General features: G+C 46.4%; 1 long non-coding RNA gene across 2 annotated transcripts; it reads left to right on the top strand.

The window, feature by feature from the left end:
- Positions 1–8,800: 8,800 nt before the first annotated feature.
- On the top strand, positions 8,801–17,429 carry LOC120973599 (uncharacterized). 2 transcript variants are annotated; one of them, XR_012203867.1, is made up of 4 exons: positions 8,801–9,200; positions 9,276–9,577; positions 16,004–16,183; positions 17,128–17,429. It is a non-coding gene; the product is annotated as an uncharacterized lncRNA (long non-coding RNA). The 2 variants fall into 2 exon arrangements; XR_005768768.3 differs by having other exon boundaries at positions 9,276–9,640.
- The last annotated feature ends 450 nt before the right edge of the window (positions 17,430–17,879 follow it).

Below are 17,879 nucleotides of genomic sequence, written 5' to 3'. Positions count from 1 at the left end.
CATTGCTAGTGCCCATGCCGGTGCGACTGGTAGTGCTGCTGCTGCTGCCGGAGATGGTGCTCCTTGTAGAGCTAGTGCCGGTGTCAGAGCAGGTGCCGTTGTCGATGCCCAATCCTCCGGTAGATCAGCCTGATCCGCTGACGCGGTCGGTGCCCAATCCTCAGCTGGATTAGACTGAGCTACTGCCGCTGTCAGTGCAAGAGCAACTGTCGGTGCTCGATCCATTGCTGAAAGCGATCGTGTCTGGTCTGCTATGATCAGATTTCTAACTTGACTAGGCTCCGTGACGGTGATCCAACCTTTTCTTCATTTCTTTTAAACGCGAGAAGGACTAATTGTGGCGTGTTTGTAAACCAAACTGCAGTTCATCATAGGGATTCAGCTTGTACTCAGACAACAGACTGGTCCAATTTTTTCCAGTAATATAAATGATGGTTAGTGCTTTCGTTACTGACATGACATAAGAAGTGAAACCTGCAAAAATATCCAACGCAGAGCAAACCAAACAATTTATTCTGTGATGAATGTCACATGGCAAACCTTGCATCGTAAAATTGCAGCAAAAGAAAGAAAACATGACATTAAACCAATAAGATTTAGACAGTAAATCAACAATATTTACTTGATGTGACACGAGTGAATCCTTACCAGGAAATCACTATGTTGAAGTACTAAACAGAAGATTGGTCGTCCAACTACGCGTGGCATGCAGGGCCCCCGCCTACTCCCACAAGTAGGACAGTTCAAAGGTCGTGACAAATCGTATGGACCGAACATCCATGGGACTGGAAATCCTGGTAGGTGCGATAAACCCTGCAATGCATACATATATTGGAGTGTAACCATAGTTGATAAACCGTCCTCACAAAAAAGATGATCTGGATACTTCAAAATATACAGACTAAATTGAGTGGACAGACATTAACATAGACTGTTCTCAGGACTCACCACACACCGAAAGTGGCAGTACTAAATAATACAGGGTTCACAAACACAAATCAAGTACTGAACAATAGTACTTACTACAGATAAGCAAAGTTGCACTAATTAAACTCTGCAGACTATTTCTTGCCACCAACCTACGGGATGAACCCCGCATAACTGACTAGGCCATGGACTTCGTGATAGATGTCTACCGGCACCATCACCATCTCCTCAACCCTGGAGTACCTAACAGAGTGGTCTTTCCACTCATAAACATGACGATGAAGACATGCCGCATTAGATTTGTTGGGAAGCTTTACAAGAACCACACCATTCGTAATTGAAGGAACAGCCAGGAAATTGTTGTGGTCACGTACAGCCTCGAGAACATGCCCGACAACAATGCTACAGGAAAACACTAGTTCAGGAGACGTGGCGACAAGGACACAACAACTGGATAGTTTAGCAATAGAACTCATACCTCAGGTCTTCCAGTTCACACGGCATGACTTTGAGAACTTCATCTCCACCGCGGACCTGGTTCTAATTCAAACAGAAACCAAATATTTTATTACTACCTCCATTCAGAAATATAAGATGATTTTCGGTATTTTACTCCATATATGACTACATATACGCATAGAAATGAGTGAACAAAGACACTAGAACATGTCTTCAAAGGCATGAGAGGAGAGGGATTACTTGCAATATCCATAACGCAAGTTACTGATGCAAATATACCCTCTTCAAAGGTAGCATTGATGTTCATAAAGTAGTTGAAAGTAATCTATAAGAAATCAGTGTCAACCTCTCGCAAGTTTTGGTCAAAAGAGGAATTTAGAACCATCATTTGGCACACAAAAATCACATGCAAGATCACCCAGAAAGTTGTACTACTAGTACTGGTACTGCGTGTTAGATGAAAAAACACGATCAAGATCGAGAAAAAGATCGTCAAGAAGAGATATTACCTGGACTTGCTTAATGAGGGATCCTGGAGAGGGGGGCTTGGACAGGGCGATGGCTTTGAGCTTGTCTGCGGTAGTCTCGGCGGCGTGCTTGCGCTTCTTTGTACCATGAGCCTCGACGGTTTTGGCCAGAGCCATAGACATCACTTCGGCCGGTGCTCCAGCGTCCATCAAGAAATTGTCAAATAGAAATAAAAGAAAAGAAACCATAATCCCGAACCCAAAAGAAGAACAGAGAGGGAGTTATAGGATCAGTCTCGGGGTTGCAAGACCGGGCCTTGGCCAGAATCAACACCATTGATGCGCTCACCTTTCCTTCTTTGGGAGAGAAGAACAATAGCAGAAGCAGGTCGGGGTTTTCTTGAAGAAATGAGGAACAAGATGAGGGAGAAGCGAGGGTTGGGTAGAGAGGAATCTGAGAGAGAAGAGTGAAATGATGGTTGCTTCATCCGTCCAACTTACTGCTGGGAAAGAGGGGGTTTTGTGATTTGACGGCTCATTGGGAATTACTGCGGCGCTTCGATCGGGGTAGTCTAGCTACCATGCAGTTGGGCACTCTAAGGGACTCCTAGACTAAGGGGTCCTCGGACAGTCGGACAATATACTTTGGCCGGACTGTTGGGCTATGAAGATACAAGATAGAAGACTTATTCCCGTGTCCGGATGGGACTCTCCTTTGCGTGGAAGGCAAGCTTGGCGATTCGGATATGTAGATTCCTTTCTCTGTAACCGACTTTGTGTAACCCTAGCCCCTTCCGGTGTCTATATAAACCTGAGGGTTTAGACTTCTAGGGTTTAGCCACAACAATTCTAATCTCATAGGCTAGGCTTCTAGGGTTTAGCCATTACGATCTCGTGGTAGATCAACTATTGTAATACTCATATTCATCAAGATCAATCGAGCAGGAAGTAGGGTATTACCTACATAGAGAGGGCCCGAACCTGGGTAAACATTGTGTCCCCCGCCTCCTGTTACAATTAGACTTAGACGCACAGTTTGGGACCCCCTACCCGAGATCCGCCAGTTTTGACACCGACATTGGTGCTTTCATTAAGAGTTCCACTGCGTCGTCACCGGAAGGCTTGATGGCTCCATCAATCATCTACAACATCGCAGTCCAGGGGGAGATCTTCCTCCCCGGACAGATCTTCAGATTTTGTGGCTTCGCACAGCGGGCCGACTCGCTTGGCCAACTAGAGCAGATCGATAGCTACGCCCCTGGCCATCAGGTCAGATTTGGAAGCCTGAATTTCGTGGCCGATATCCGTGAGGACTTGATCTTCGACGGGTTCGAGCCCCTGACGGCTGTCCCCGGCCACCACGATGAACATGACCTAGATCTGTCATCTGGCCGCGTTTAGGAGATAGCGCCTGTGATCGCTCTGGCCCTAGATCCAGAGCAGACCGCGTCATCCGAAGACGGGAAGCTTAACCCCGCTGCGGAAGCCGCAGACTGAGCGGCGCTCTAGCCGCACACATACCCCACATCGAGCTGGGCTTGTGTCACCAGAACCTCAGATTCGTCTCCGGCCATAGGTTCTGGACCGCGTGTGTCCGCGTCCATTGAAACTGATTGGGCGCCGATCTTGGATTTCAGCTCCGCGGACATCTTTCGTCACTCACCTCTAGGCGATGTGTTAAACTCATTGAAATCCCTCTCCTTATCGGGGGACTCTCGGCCAAACTATGTCCGGCTCGAATGGGAAGCGGACGACGAAAAACTTCGTTCCCCACCCACCACCCACTTTATAGCCACTTTCGACGACTTAACCAACATGCTTGACTACGACTCCGAAGACATCGACGCTATGGACGACGATGCCGGAGAGGAGCAAGAACCATTGCCTACAGAGCGTTGGACAGCCACCTCCTCATACAATATATACATGGTGGACACACCAAAGGAGAAGGAGGCCGATGGCGATAACAACATGCACTGCAAAAAAATACACTTCCGTGATGACACGTGTTTGTCACAGTAGGTCACGTTTTTTGTCATGCATGTACATCCATGATGATTTTATGACAGAATCTAGATAGTCATACCTGTGCTGTCATAGAAGTGTTCCATGACATTACCAAAATTATCATCATGGAAGTGTCCACTTCCATGAGGATAAATCACGCGTCACAGAATTCCTTTCATCAAGGGTGACCGACACGTGGCATCCACCGTAACGGAACGCCGTTAAGCTATCGGGTCCGGTTTTGGATCCGATAACCCGTTAACAGCCCCGACCAATGGGGATTTTCCACGTGTAAAATCATCATTGGCTGGAGGAAACATGTGTCGGCTCACCGTTGGGACAGATGTCATCCACTCATTGGACCCAAGGTGCCTATGATACGTCGACACATGGCACGGCCCAACAGAGGCCCATTCCTGTGAAAAGGCCGGCCCGTTTGACTTGGTCAAAAGGTGGCGGGCCGGCCCACGGAAAGCCTATTAACGGCATGTTCGCATATAGCCCATTTACATCACGCTAACCCAGGGCCCGTTACGACCTCTCCGAATTAGGCTCAGTAGCTTCATCTGGGCCGTCCAATATGATTCCAACCCGTTTTAACATCCGGCCCATGTATGGCCCATGACGTCTTTCGGCCCATATGAGGCGCTTTGTAACTCTTGGCCCATTAACGGCCCGTGGTGAAACTGGCCCGTAATGAACAGTGTATCACTTTATACCCATTAACGGCCCATTATTCCATTGGGCCGTTTCCAGCCGAAGTTATCTTTCGGCCTTCTCAGGGCCCATTTATTCCTGGGCTCATTTCCAGCATTTGGTTACTTATGGCCCGTTACTGTCATTTTCTGCTTGTGGGCCAAATTCAGCCCGTTGTTACAGTCGGCCCGTTTTTGGCACGTTAATACGTTGGGCCGTTTTCATGTAAAAAAACCGTTGGGCTGTTTTCTTAGAGTTATCAAATACGGCCTGTTAATGGCCCAGTATGGTCCACGAATAGTACGGCCCATGATTGGCGAAATGATGATACGCCCCGTAGAAGACCCATGGATCCAACGGCCCATAGAAGGCCCATGGATCGTACGGCCGGTAAAAGGCCCATGGATCATACGGCCCGTAGAAGGCCCATGGATCCTACGGCCCGTATAAAAGGCCAATGGATCCTACGGCCCATAGAAGGCCCATGGATCATACGGCCCACAGGAGGCCCATGGTTACAACAGTCCGTGTGTTGCCATGATTATTTTGGCCTAGTTCCCAAAAATAGGCTATTGTGGCCACTAGAAAAACACAGAAAAAGAACTGCAGTGACTACAAGCAAACAACTAAACAAGACAATAAGGAAATAAATAAGCAAGCAATTAACGCTAGCCTATTACCGCTATTACACATATTACATCCACTGGGCATATTACATACACTGGCCGTCAAAATTGGCAACCAGTGCAAATAAACGCGGCAGCAAAACAAGAGCATAACTGAAACAAATTCAGAAGAGCTTGAGAAACGTTATCCTGGGTATCCACCATGCTGGCATAGCAAGCTTATTAGCTTTGTCCTGTTTGGTGCTAAAATCCTCCAACCCTTGCTGTTGCACCAGAAAGTATGCATCTGAATGCTCCAGGGACTTCCGCAGTCCTTCCGCTTCTTGTCGCAGCACAACTGATCGTTATCTTTCAGCTTGTAGTTGAGACTCAAGGAACCGAACTGATTCATACAATGAGTTTGAATAGCTTGTGCAAGCGGTAGTGGCCAGTAACTCGAACACTAAACCAAGACAGGACTTTGGGGTTGTCTCACTGTCTTCAAGATAGTCTTCCTTAGCTGTTTTATCAGCTTTGTTGGAGACCAACAAGGATGTGTCACTATCCTGAACCTTATCTTCACTACTTCCTTTAACGTTGCTTAATAAGGCACTCTTCCCCAATATTCTGTCAGCATTCTAAAAGAAGAAACAAGCAGACACATAACAGGTTTAGCATGTACTAGTATATGAAACTCATTTCGGTGAACCAGTTCATTAGTAAGGTGGACAGGATTAAACTGCCAAGTATTCTATTTCCAAGTACTAGTACATAATAAAAGGATCAAACAAACATATATCTATGTCCTATGGTCACTACATTGTCTTGCCAAATAAAAACACAGACACAGTTCAAATCATATCAGTTCAAGACAAAGCCGAAGTGAAAGAATACAAAGCGTGGGAAACTACACGACACAACAAGATTTCAGATGGGTACCACGGGTCTATATGTACAACAACACTATTGGCTCTATTGTGATGCTAGTAATGTGCATGATATGAGAAGTCAACTGTATACACAATTGAAATTGAAATCAATAGAGCTATTGATAAGAGCAAACCTGTTAAAGAAACATGCGTGAACATACCTACTGTGTCATTAGAGTTTCGATTGGATCCTTCAATTTAAAAATAAGTTTGTATGAGTAAATACAGAGATACAAGAGCAAAGCAGTATGCACGATACCAATCATAGTTAAAAAAGGCGCGCCTAAGCGAGCGCTTAAGCGTGCCTTGGCTCTAGGCGTTGGCAAAACGCATTGCACATAACTACGCTTAATCTGTGCATAACTGCGCATAAGCATGCGCTTTGGTTAGTAAAGCGCAAGGCGGTGGCAAAACGCACAATTAACACCTAGCGCTTTTTTGAACTATGATAGCAATGGAATCTTAAATTAGAACAGTTGTTCTTCAGGTTTAGGCACTTGTTCTACATGAACAGAGTATAGTAAGACGCAAGAATATAGTACTTAAAAATAGAAAATGAGCTCATAGACCTTACCACATTCTTGGTTCGGGACCAGTATAGAACAAGGCGTTCCCAGTCATCGTCCAGTGAATGTGTCTTAGGAGAACGTAAGGGAATTTGATGAGTTTCTTTGCTGGTGAAGTACGTTTTCTTCAGGTAATTCCGATACTGCCACCAAGCATTCTTAAAGATAGCAGAGGTATTAGCATAGGTTACCTCATCCCAAGTTTACAAATCGGTCCCTCTCTATAGAGAAAAATGGGAAAATTTGTTGTATTATAACCATCATGGAGGTAGGATCTATGGGACAAAGCAAAGTAATTGCCATGAATAACATTACTTACACATAACTCCTGGACAAACACCTGCAACTGTCATTTTCCTTCATCTTCAGTATAATATTTCCAAGATGGGAAGATACGCACATACGATTTAACAACATCAAATGCGATAGATGCTAAACTATGACTAGCTGGTTGTGCTTCCTCCACAGGAATAGGCATAGTAACTAGTGGAGTTGGGGTTCGCCGTGGTAGTACTAGCCCTTTGGGCACTGGAGCTACCTTACTACTGCTCTTGTTTGGGAGCTCTGTGGTGGAGATGGTGTTGTGTCAACAGGAACTGGGTTACTATCTGCTGGGGTTGAGGATAGATTGGGTGAAGCTGGTTCTCTGTCCATCGCAGTAGGGGTACAATCTACGAGTGTTTTGGTTATGTGTGGTAGGGCTGGTTCTCGTGCATGTACAACCGGGGTGCTATCTCCACCAAGAGGTAGCACTGTTTTATTTGAAGATCGTGTTTTTAGTCCGCTAGATACTGGCATCACCTGCTCCAATTCAAATGGCTGATAAACAGGAAACATAGGTGAATGTACAGACATTGTATGAGAGACAGATGCAATAGATAGTGTGGAAAAAAGAGGGCATGAAATAGTTGACATGTATATTGTTTAACTAAAACGGATAGCATGACATAATTTCACATATATGATGTCTATCTAAACTGGATAGCATAGCATAACATAATTCAAAGATATGATTAATAACTAAACAGGATCGCATGACATAATTCACCTAGATGTTATCTAAGTAATCAGGATCGCATCATTTAATTCACATATGTGATTTATATGCTAAACAGAGGGCATTCGATATGATGTCTGAACTAAGAACATGGTGTTGAATATTGTGTATATGATGTCTAAACTATTCAATGCAAGACACCATATGCATGATATGAGCAGTATAACCATGCCAAGTTAGAGCATACACCTTGGTGGGGGAATATGACTGATCATGTGTCTCTGAATCCATCTCTGAGAAGCTATCGGGACCCAACAAGAGATCTGCTTCGACAGGTAGCACTGTCTGCTCTGAAGGCCTTGTTTTCACTCCAGATTTATCCATCTCCCACCCAAATGGCTGATTCACAGGAAGAGTAGTTTCATGTACAAACATTGTCGACAAATGGAAATGTAATGAAGAAAAGGATGGGCAAGATATCATTCAAATATATGATGCCTGGTTAAACAGGATTACATTGCACATTTCACATATATTATGGCTGGCTAAAAGACATGAGACAGCATAATTCCCATATATGATATAGAAACTAAACAGGTGGCATTACAAAACATGTCTAAACTAAGCAGATGACATATATGATGTCAAAAGTAGGCACTGCAAGGCAACATATGCATGCTATGACTAATATCATCATGGCATGCTAGAGCAAACACCTTGCACTACTAGGGAAATGCCTATAGACAGGAGCTTACTAGTAGCGTGCTATTCTGACCCGCGCTACTGCTAATTACTAGTAGCGCGCTATATTGACCCACACTACTAGTAATATTTACTAGTAGCGCGTGGCCCAATAAAACACGCTACTACTAAATATCTCCAACCATATCCCACGGACATGCCATAGTAGTAGCGCTGGTTGTAAACCTGCGCTACTACTATGTGAATAGCTATAGCACTGATGAAACACCCCACGCTAGTAGTACTAAGCTTGTCACTCCACCCGCACCACCCACCCCACCAACAACCGTCCCACTCCACTCCCACACCACCCACCCCCCGATGTAGATCGAGATCCCCTCCACTGCTGGCCACCCCTTCACCCTTCTCTCCTCTGTCGTCCCTCGCCGCAGATCCACTCAAGCTCCTCCGTCGTCTCCCCACCACCCGGATTCCTCTACAATCCCGCCGCCGCCGACCCCCACCGGCGACCTCACCTCTCCCTTCATGGATGGATGGGCCAACAGCTCCACCCACCCACCCATGGATGGGGCGACACCTCCGCCCACCCATGGATGGTATGGATGGGGCGACCACGCCCGAAACCCTAGCCCCTCACCCACACATGGATGGGGATGGGATTGGGGCGACCACCCCGCCGGATCCGCACCCGCACCCACCTGCAGCTCCATGGATCCTCCCCGGCCGCAATGGGATCTGCCCCCTTCTCTTCTCTTGGTGGGGCGCGGCACACCGGGAGCTTGCAGCGGTGGCCATCGACGCCAGCAGCATCTCTGACGGGCTGCATGACCTCATCATAGCCCAAGGTACGCCCTCCTCCTCCTCCTTCCGCCTACATCTCTTCTCCATCTCCTCTCATGCGGGGCAGCTTCGTGTTGCAGATCCAACCTCTTCTGCCTTCGACTGACCACGGCTGTGGCAACCAGAAGGCTACGTATGACATGCTAGACGAGGAGGTGGACAACCTTGACGCCGCCGCACAAGACGACCATGTCCATGTCGCCGCCGGAGGATGCCTGCCAGGACGGCCAGTTCCAGGTCGTTCCGAGGGCCCAGGCGCTGCTCGACGCGGTGCCGCTGCCGCTGCAGCCGATGGGGAGAGGGGCATCCCTGAAGCTCTGAAGTTCTCCATGGCTCATGGTGAGGCTGCTCTGTCCTTTGAGGTGGGTGTTTGTTTTGTGGCGTGAGATGAGTTTGTTTAATCTGTGCATGCTACACTTGCTAGTAGTAGTAGTAGTAGAAAAGAGTAGATAGTGGTGTGACACATGTGAAGGACACATGTCTGGGTTCAGCTCTTAGAAATTCAAGTTTCAGCATTCACACACAGAAAAAAGTTTCAGTACAAATTTGGCAATGTTTGTAGCATATATAAACATACACTACTAGGGAAAAGCCTAGGAGCAGCGCGGGTTATAGGTACATTAGTAGCGCGGGGACAGACGCTACTAATAAGGCACTACAGCTAACCCGTAGCAGCAGCGTGTGGACACCCGCGCTACTGCTATACAGGTGTAGCAGCAGCGTGCTTTGTGGAAGCTCGCTACTTCTAATAGCTCTAGCGCACATTGCCTGGACGCGCTACTGCTACTGTGACGCTGCTGCTAACTTTTCTCCACTCGCTACTACTAATTTTAGTAGTTTTTGTTTTTTTCTGCATATTTTTTTGTATTTGAACAGGCTTTATACAAGAATCTTTAGCAGATATAAATGTCATCATGATACACATACAAATGGCTGCGAGACCACAAATGTAATCATAGCATATACATACAAATAGTCTAGATTACTTGCAAATACATCATCATCCATCTAAACAATGATATACGCCAGAAGAGCTATCACTTTGAGTGAGAGCGGAACTATGTAGTACATGAGTTCGTATCCCTCTCTCGCATTAGCGTGAACCTAAACTAACTACTACCTGTCGCTCGGAAACGGGAAACCGGTACACCTGGGCCTGACACTCCGGCCACTCGTCGTATATATACTCCTGGCATAGCACTTCTTCGCCATCGATGATCTATGCACCTGCATCGTCACATGAGTCGATGATATGCAACATATATAGTTGAGCAACAGAAAGAGACAGACTTGGCAAAAATAGAAACAACATATCATAAGCATAAATAACAAAGTTCATCGTACCCATAATGCCCTAACTAGAGTGATCTTCGCTAGTCGAGGAGGAGGACGGTTTAATTACATCACAAATAAAGTTTCGCCGTGCATAACTCAAAGTTTTGTCATACAGAAAGTATGGACTAAACGGACACATTGTCATATATCGACAATCACTCCAACATGTCGTGCCATCCATCCATGTCAGGGAGATAGTCCCCGAGCTTAGTGAAAGGCTTCATGTCGAGACGCTGAGAGGCTACCCATGTTCGGACGTCTTCCCGCGTCATTTGTCCTTCTCCGTAGAACATGCCTGTTTTTCCAACGACCTCCTTCATGATGATTTGGGCAAGTTCACGCTGGATGTTATAGAACTCAGCTCGAAGTCGATGATCCTCGATATCTCCTATGTCCTTTGGCCATTGCAGAATATGGGCATCACCGGATCTAGGTGACATGCGAAGGTTCTGGTGATCCCGTCTATACTCCAGCATGTGGTGTAGGACATAGAATCCATCATTAAGAGAATCGCTCGGTTGCTGGATGCAAGAGAAGTCGGTCTTATGGCCGAAGGCGAGCCCGCCGCCCCTTCTCTTCTTGTCCTTGACGTCTCCACCCCGTGCTTGGTAGTAAAACATAGCACTCTCGAGAACATCCTTGATGTGGGTGTAATCCTTTTTGTGAATGTTCTTCGACGAGTCCAAGTAAAGAGCGTGGGAGTATCGGGGGTAGAGGATGATGAGGACGGCGCGCCCGCCGCTGCGCAAAATAAGTACACCTCAAATTAATTAGCCTCCACCGTGCAAATGAATGATTGAAATCAAAGGAAGGATAACCGCACGGATGACTTACACGGGATGATAAGGCACGAGAATCGCCTCCTTGTCCTTATTGGCGAGCATGAAACTGATGATGTATTCCCTCGCGTATTCACGGTGCTTTGCGCAGACTCCCAAGAAGCCCTCGTGCATGTAGTACGGGTCAGCGACACAGATATGAGGTATCTGCTCAACCCCGATGATGTAGTTCATGTGCAAGGCATAAAGGCGGACAAACGTAAAATCCAGCTTCTTCACGTGAAACATGTCGAATATGTAATCGAATCGAAGGAAGAACTTATCCGCAGGGAAGCAGTCGATGTACGACATTTGCCGCGGAACGTTAACCACGTAGAGTGGGTATCCTGGATCTTTCGAGGCGATGAGGCCTTTCTCTATCCGCAACACATCGTCATGAAGTCTCCTTAGATCGCCATATCTGGCCCCTAGCGCTCTTGCAGGTAGGATTGGTTGACCGGGGATATGCCATTTATCCGCATCGGGGATGTCTATACGGTCCTGAAGCCGCGGCTGCTGAGGCGGCTGGATCATAGAATCAGCTTTTTTCCCTTTCCTCGCTCTCTTCCTAGACTTCTTTACTACCGGAAGGTCGTCCATAATACCTTCAGCCTCCGGAGATGGCAATTCAGGCACCGACTCATGACGCTCAAACCCTGAGTTGGTGCTGGTGCAACGCTAGTCGAGCTGCTCCCCACGAAGTCAGCAAGGGAAAAGTCCTCCACATTTTTTTCTGGATTTTGCCTGGTCCAAGTTAAAACAGCCCGAACCAAGGAAGTAGATATATCGGCAACCACCTGTTTTGCGGCAGCTACCGCTGTTACGACTGTCTGAGATGATTTCTTCTCAACCGCAATCTCAACCTTCTTGTCGATGTTTTCTTCAGTTAACCTCCGTCTTTCCTTTCTCTCCTCCGTGGTCTCACGGTAGTACTTCTTCCACGTGGCGCCGTCTTCGACACCGTGCACGCGTCCATACGATGGTCGAGTATGCACCGGGAGTCGTTTCAATATGTTCAACGCCCGGTTGAATGGAGTGTCCCACATGGGCCTCGCCAATGCCTCAGATGGCGAGTCGCTTTCGGCCGCAATCCTGTGCTGCTCTCTCTGCAAAAGGCACAAGGATCGTTTACAAATATGACTAACGTGTGCAGTTGAATTGATCAGAAACTAAAATTAACAGCAGTCTCATGAACTCCGTCGTGACCGGGTTTGTCTTGTAAACCTTCTTCACAGGGTCCCAACGGTGCCGGGCCCTGAGGACGTCACGCTCCTGCGGGACGGTGAACTCCGCCAAGGGGTCTGGGATGCCCATACTCGCGGCTTCCGCGTCCTCCTTGGCCCATTTGGACCTCTTTTCGCTGTAACCACGGCTTCCGAGGTGGTGGCTCCCAATGTTCCTCTCTTGAAGCCCCTTCGTGTACTTAGACTTTTTTTGGCAGCTTCGGCCTTGCAAGTCTCCTTGAATATTTGAAACTGCTCTTCCGTGATTGTCGGATTATCCTTTACAATCTCGGAGTAGGGTTCCTTGTCGATGATCCTTGCTTTCACCCTTGCTTTCCAGGCGGCCAACGCATCGCTAAACTTGGTCATGGCGTGTTTGTTTATCTTCTTCATTGCCAGGTCCTTATCTAGATCTTCATAATCCTTCTCATAATTCCGGCCCGGGAACAAGAATATCTGGTGAAACTTCTTTAGGAGGGAGGGCCTCATATTATCTATCTTCTGTAATTTCTCATCGTTGATGGTGGCGGTTGTCCGTACCATGCAACCTATTTTATTGCCGTAGCATCGGCGCGCTTCCTCGGGCGCCTTTGGCTCAAAATTGCCGTCGTCCACCTCCGCGACCACCAGTCTAGTAGTCCTGAGTTTGTTAGGAAGCCGCCCTCTTTGATTTCGGTTCTACACCGGCTCCGCTCCCCGAGGCAACGCCGGTCTCAGTCTCAGCGCCGGTCTCGATGCCGGTCTGAGTCTCAGCGCCGTTCTCAGTCTCAGCACCGGTCTGCGTGTCGGTCTCAGTCCCCGATGCCACCGGTGGGCCCAGCAACAACATCGCTTGATCGTCTGCAAGGCTCAAAAATTCGTCTGCCACCCGGTAGACATCATCGCAATCACCAGAACCCTGTCCATCATCGTTGGTAGCCATGTTTCCTATGATTAAATCTAGTCAATTAATTCTAGACCTAATAAAATGAATAATGACATAAAAAAGGCCTATTGTTTTGCAGGAACGTTGACTCCTTCCTGGTGCGGCAAATCCCGGGCACTCGATATGTCCTAGTTTTTAGCACAAGTCATGCCGAAATTCATGAATTTTTTTGGCATGACCTTTGCTAAAAAGTGGACAAATCGAGAACCTTATATTTGCCGGAACGGAAATGAATCAACATTCCGGCAAAACATAGGCCACTCAGCTTCATTCCCTGGAAACAGTGTTCACCCTCTTCGACACCGCAACACATGTCCAAATATACACGAGCAACCACATGTCCAAATTTCACAAGCTAATTCAAAAACAAAGTGTAGAAAAAATTCATTTAACTACTAATAGAACAAAATTCAGTTAACTTTAGTGCTCTATAATGATGAAAGGAAAAAAAATTCAGTTAACTACTAATTTCATTCATTTAGGTTATTCATTTAACTTCACCTAATTAACCTATTGTACCACCACTACTAGCAGCACTACTAACCTAATTAACATAGCAAAACTCTACTTCCCTAACTGAAAACATCTAATTAACATCTACTAGTACCACTACTGCCCTAACCTAATTAACATCTACTAGTATCACTATATACTACAAGCAGCATCTACCCTAATTAAACCCTACTGCCCTAACTAACTTTTGCTGTGAACCAATTTTTTTGCTCTAAACTAATTTTTGCTCTAACATCTACTACTTAACATCCTTTGCTCTAAACTAAATTTTTTGCTATAAACTAACTTTTTCTCTACTAATTTTTGCTCTAAAATGCAAAGAGAGGAGTGGGGGGGGGGGGGAGGGGTGGGGGACATACAGAGAGGGGAGATGGTGGCGGGGTGGTGCTCGGTGACGGAGGCAGGGGCGGAGAGGGCGGGCTCGGGCACGGGCAACGGTAGTCCTGGGCGGGCTCGGGCGGCGGTGAGGTGGAGGGCGGCGACGGTGAGGTCGAGGGCGGCCTCGGGCAGCAGCGGTGAGGATGACGGCAGCCTCGGGGGGAGACGGTGAGGTTGCGGGCGTCCACGCCGGCAGGAGACGGCGGCGAAGTGGGGCGACGGCGAATTGGGGAGACGGCGGCGAGGGCGAGGGATTTGGGGAAGAAGTGGTGGTCGGGGGAGGGAAACCGCTGTTTAAGAGGAACGTAACGGTAGCGCGTGCTTGAAAACGCGCTATAGCTAAGTTAGCTACTGCGCGTTTCCTGAAACGCGCTACTGCTATTCCTTTCTCCTTTTTCCCCTTTTTCATTTATTTTTCTTTACATTTTATTTTTTTCCTTTCTCCTTTTTCTATTTCTTTCATTTTCATTTACTTTTCTACTTGTTTTTCATTTTATTTTATTTTGGTTAGCAGTAGCGCCTTACACATAAACGCGCTGCTACAACAAAATTAGCGGCAGCGCTGTTTCTGAAAGAGCGCTACTATTATGTGTAGCCGATCGGCTTAGTGGTGGGAATTTTTGTAGTAGCGCTGTTACAGCGGGACGCGCTACTGCTATATATGTATCTGCAGCGCGGTTAGCAGTAGCGCCCTTTTTTAACATGCGCTACTGCTAAAATTCTGTGTATAGGCTTTTCCCTAGTAGTGATACAGAATGCAGTTCTAGGAGAGCTTAGGTAATGTCAAGTGCACATAGTCTGATCTTAGGTGTTTATCTCAGATAATAGGGTTATTACAAGAAAACCGTGTAATGCGCCGTGAGAAGAGTATGACGTGCCATGCCCAATGAATTAGTTAAATCTGTGCATGTTAGTAGAATAGAGTAGAGAATGATGTGATACTTGTGAATGACATAGGGTTTGGTTCAGCTCTCGGTAATTTAAGTTTCTGTAGAAAAGAGTAGTAGTATCTCCAATGCTGCATCATTTGGTCAAGAAAGCATGGTGCAGATCGAGCACAATATTCCTGCAATACTCGATTAAATGTGTGGACAAATTCTGATTGTAAACCCTTTGGCCGGCGCATGCAGTGGCCGAGGACTTTGCTGCACCCAAGGATGAAAAGCAGAGGGAGCAAAGCAGGGGGGCAATGGCAAGCCTTTGCCATCCATCGACCCGAGCATCTTCTGCGCTTCGCGCTTTGCTCCGGCAGCCACTCTGATCCCGCGGTATGAAGAACTACTCCACCTCCTCTCTAGACTCTAGCACGCACGAGAAGTTTCAGATTTCCGAAAAGATGCTCCCAAAAGACGGAACATTCTTAGCACTGAGACATACATACATACATACACTGCCGCGAGACACTCTTTTGACTAATTGGATGTAGAGGAAACATAAGGAGTATAACCCTAGTAGAGTAAAGTGGAGTGGAACAAATGTTTCCCAAAGTGATAAAGCTAAATGCACCATAGCATGACACAATGATGAAACAAAACTTTAACTTGACACCCCTTTTTCTCCATGGAATGTTGCTGCATCTTTTCTTTTGTTGACCAAAGTACCAACCAGCAGTCCAGCAGTAGATTACTGATCCATGCATGGCGCGATGGGCATGCAGGTGAGGGTGTACACGCCGAAGCGGCTGTTCCAGCAGAGTCCGCCCTGGTCGTCCGTCGCCTTTTCCTTTGCCAGATGCATTGGTAGATCGGACGCCGCTGCCTTAGGGTGGCGCATTGACGCCGTCGCCGGGAACGGAGGTGGGTGCTCTCTTCTCGACTTACTCTGTTCCGCCGGGGTCTTGATTCTCTCTGCGCTCTTGGCTTCTCCTCCTAGGTGAGGCGGCGGGTTGGGAGTTGTGCGCGTACATGTCGTCTTGGAGGATGAAGTTGCCTGAACTTTTGTGCCTCTAAGCTTCCTCCTGGAGATGTGCCGCCTTCTGTTCCTGCATTACCACCACCATTCTTTCTGCAATAGTATCTGAATCCTGCCACTCTGCTGCACCGTTACCAACCTTACTTACTGTCTAAAACAAATTCAGTCGCCATTCACAAGTCGGAACAAGATAAATGAAGTGGGTTTACGAATTTGAGATGATTCTCACTAGCTTTGGTAACTTAGAGATATTTAGCATTCTTAACAAACCCCTAGCATCTTCTTTGAGTTAGTAACGTTATTACATACGTCTGTACTGTTGATGGTTACTACTGTTAGTTATGCACTTGAGTGATGGGTCTGTAGGATAATAAGATCATCAACTCTGCTACACAGGGTCTGTAGGATAATGCTGATCAAAATATTGATGTGTTAGGACTAGTTTCCTAGTGCGAATGCACTAAGGAAAATCATGCGCCAGTTGACATTTATGCTAGCTTGCTATATTCAGTTGGTAGGTGCTCGTACTTAAACTGCACATTTAAAATTTAAGCTTCGGTAGTGTTATCTATTTAGTCTGATTTATACACTGCATTCCTAAGCTGAAATATTTTTTGTAACTGAAATATATAGTCTGAGTTTCATTCAGTTATTTGTCACTTTTTAACTGAATATCTTTTTGTAACTGAAATATATGTGTACTTACAGTGCATATTCGCATTGTATGAGAATCTTAGTCCTTTTCTCCTGTATCGTCTGAGATTATGCTTCCTCTCCATTTCTTCATTATATCTATATGCCTTGCTGATGCTCATTTCCATCGCTGCAGGATAATGAGATGTCGAAGTGGCAGAGTGAATCCATGAGACTGTAGTAAAATTGCACCGTTCCATTGTATATTACTCAGGAATAATGACATTTCAATGGCAGATTAGCTCTATTTTTCCTTTTCATTTTTCTTACTATTGGAGTGAGGACATGTAGAATGAGAAACTGTGTGGTAGTAGATATGGCAACTGTGTGATAGTAGAATCAGGAATAAGGAATATGGCAACTGTGTGATAGTGACATTTTTCCATCACTATTGTTTCTTGGAATTGTATGCATAAAATGGAATTGGTCAATTTTAAATTTTTTAAATCCTAAATAGTTAGTAGTAGCGTGGGAACAAATTGAGCGTTGGTATTATAGGGGCACTACTACTATTTCGTTAGTAGTAGCGCGGGTACGAAATAGTAGTAGCGTGGGTGGCACACGCTACTACTAACAAAGTTAGTAGTAGCGCGGGTTTAACCCGCGCTACTACTAACTATTAGCTGTAGCGCGATACTAATAGCGCGGGTACCCACGCTGCTAGTAGCCATTTTACCCGCGTTGCTAGTAGCCTTTTTCCTAGTAGTGTTGGGGGGTAAATAAGAGTGGTCAGCAGCGTCTGAATCCGCCTCAGAATAGATATCTTCCTCCGGATTACAATCTGAAGAGGGGTGGGGAGGGTTTGCCATTGAACCCACCATGGAGCGATGTCTGCATGACATTGTATTGCCGCGCAAAACTCTTCTCTTTTTCTCTACATGTTCAGCA

This window comes from Aegilops tauschii, chromosome 2 (genome assembly GCF_002575655.3).
Source record: "Aegilops tauschii subsp. strangulata cultivar AL8/78 chromosome 2, Aet v6.0, whole genome shotgun sequence".
NCBI classification, from domain to species: Eukaryota; Viridiplantae; Streptophyta; class Magnoliopsida; order Poales; family Poaceae; genus Aegilops; species Aegilops tauschii.
Note: the sequence above shows the minus strand (reverse complement) of the source record. Positions and strands in the feature narration are given on the sequence as shown.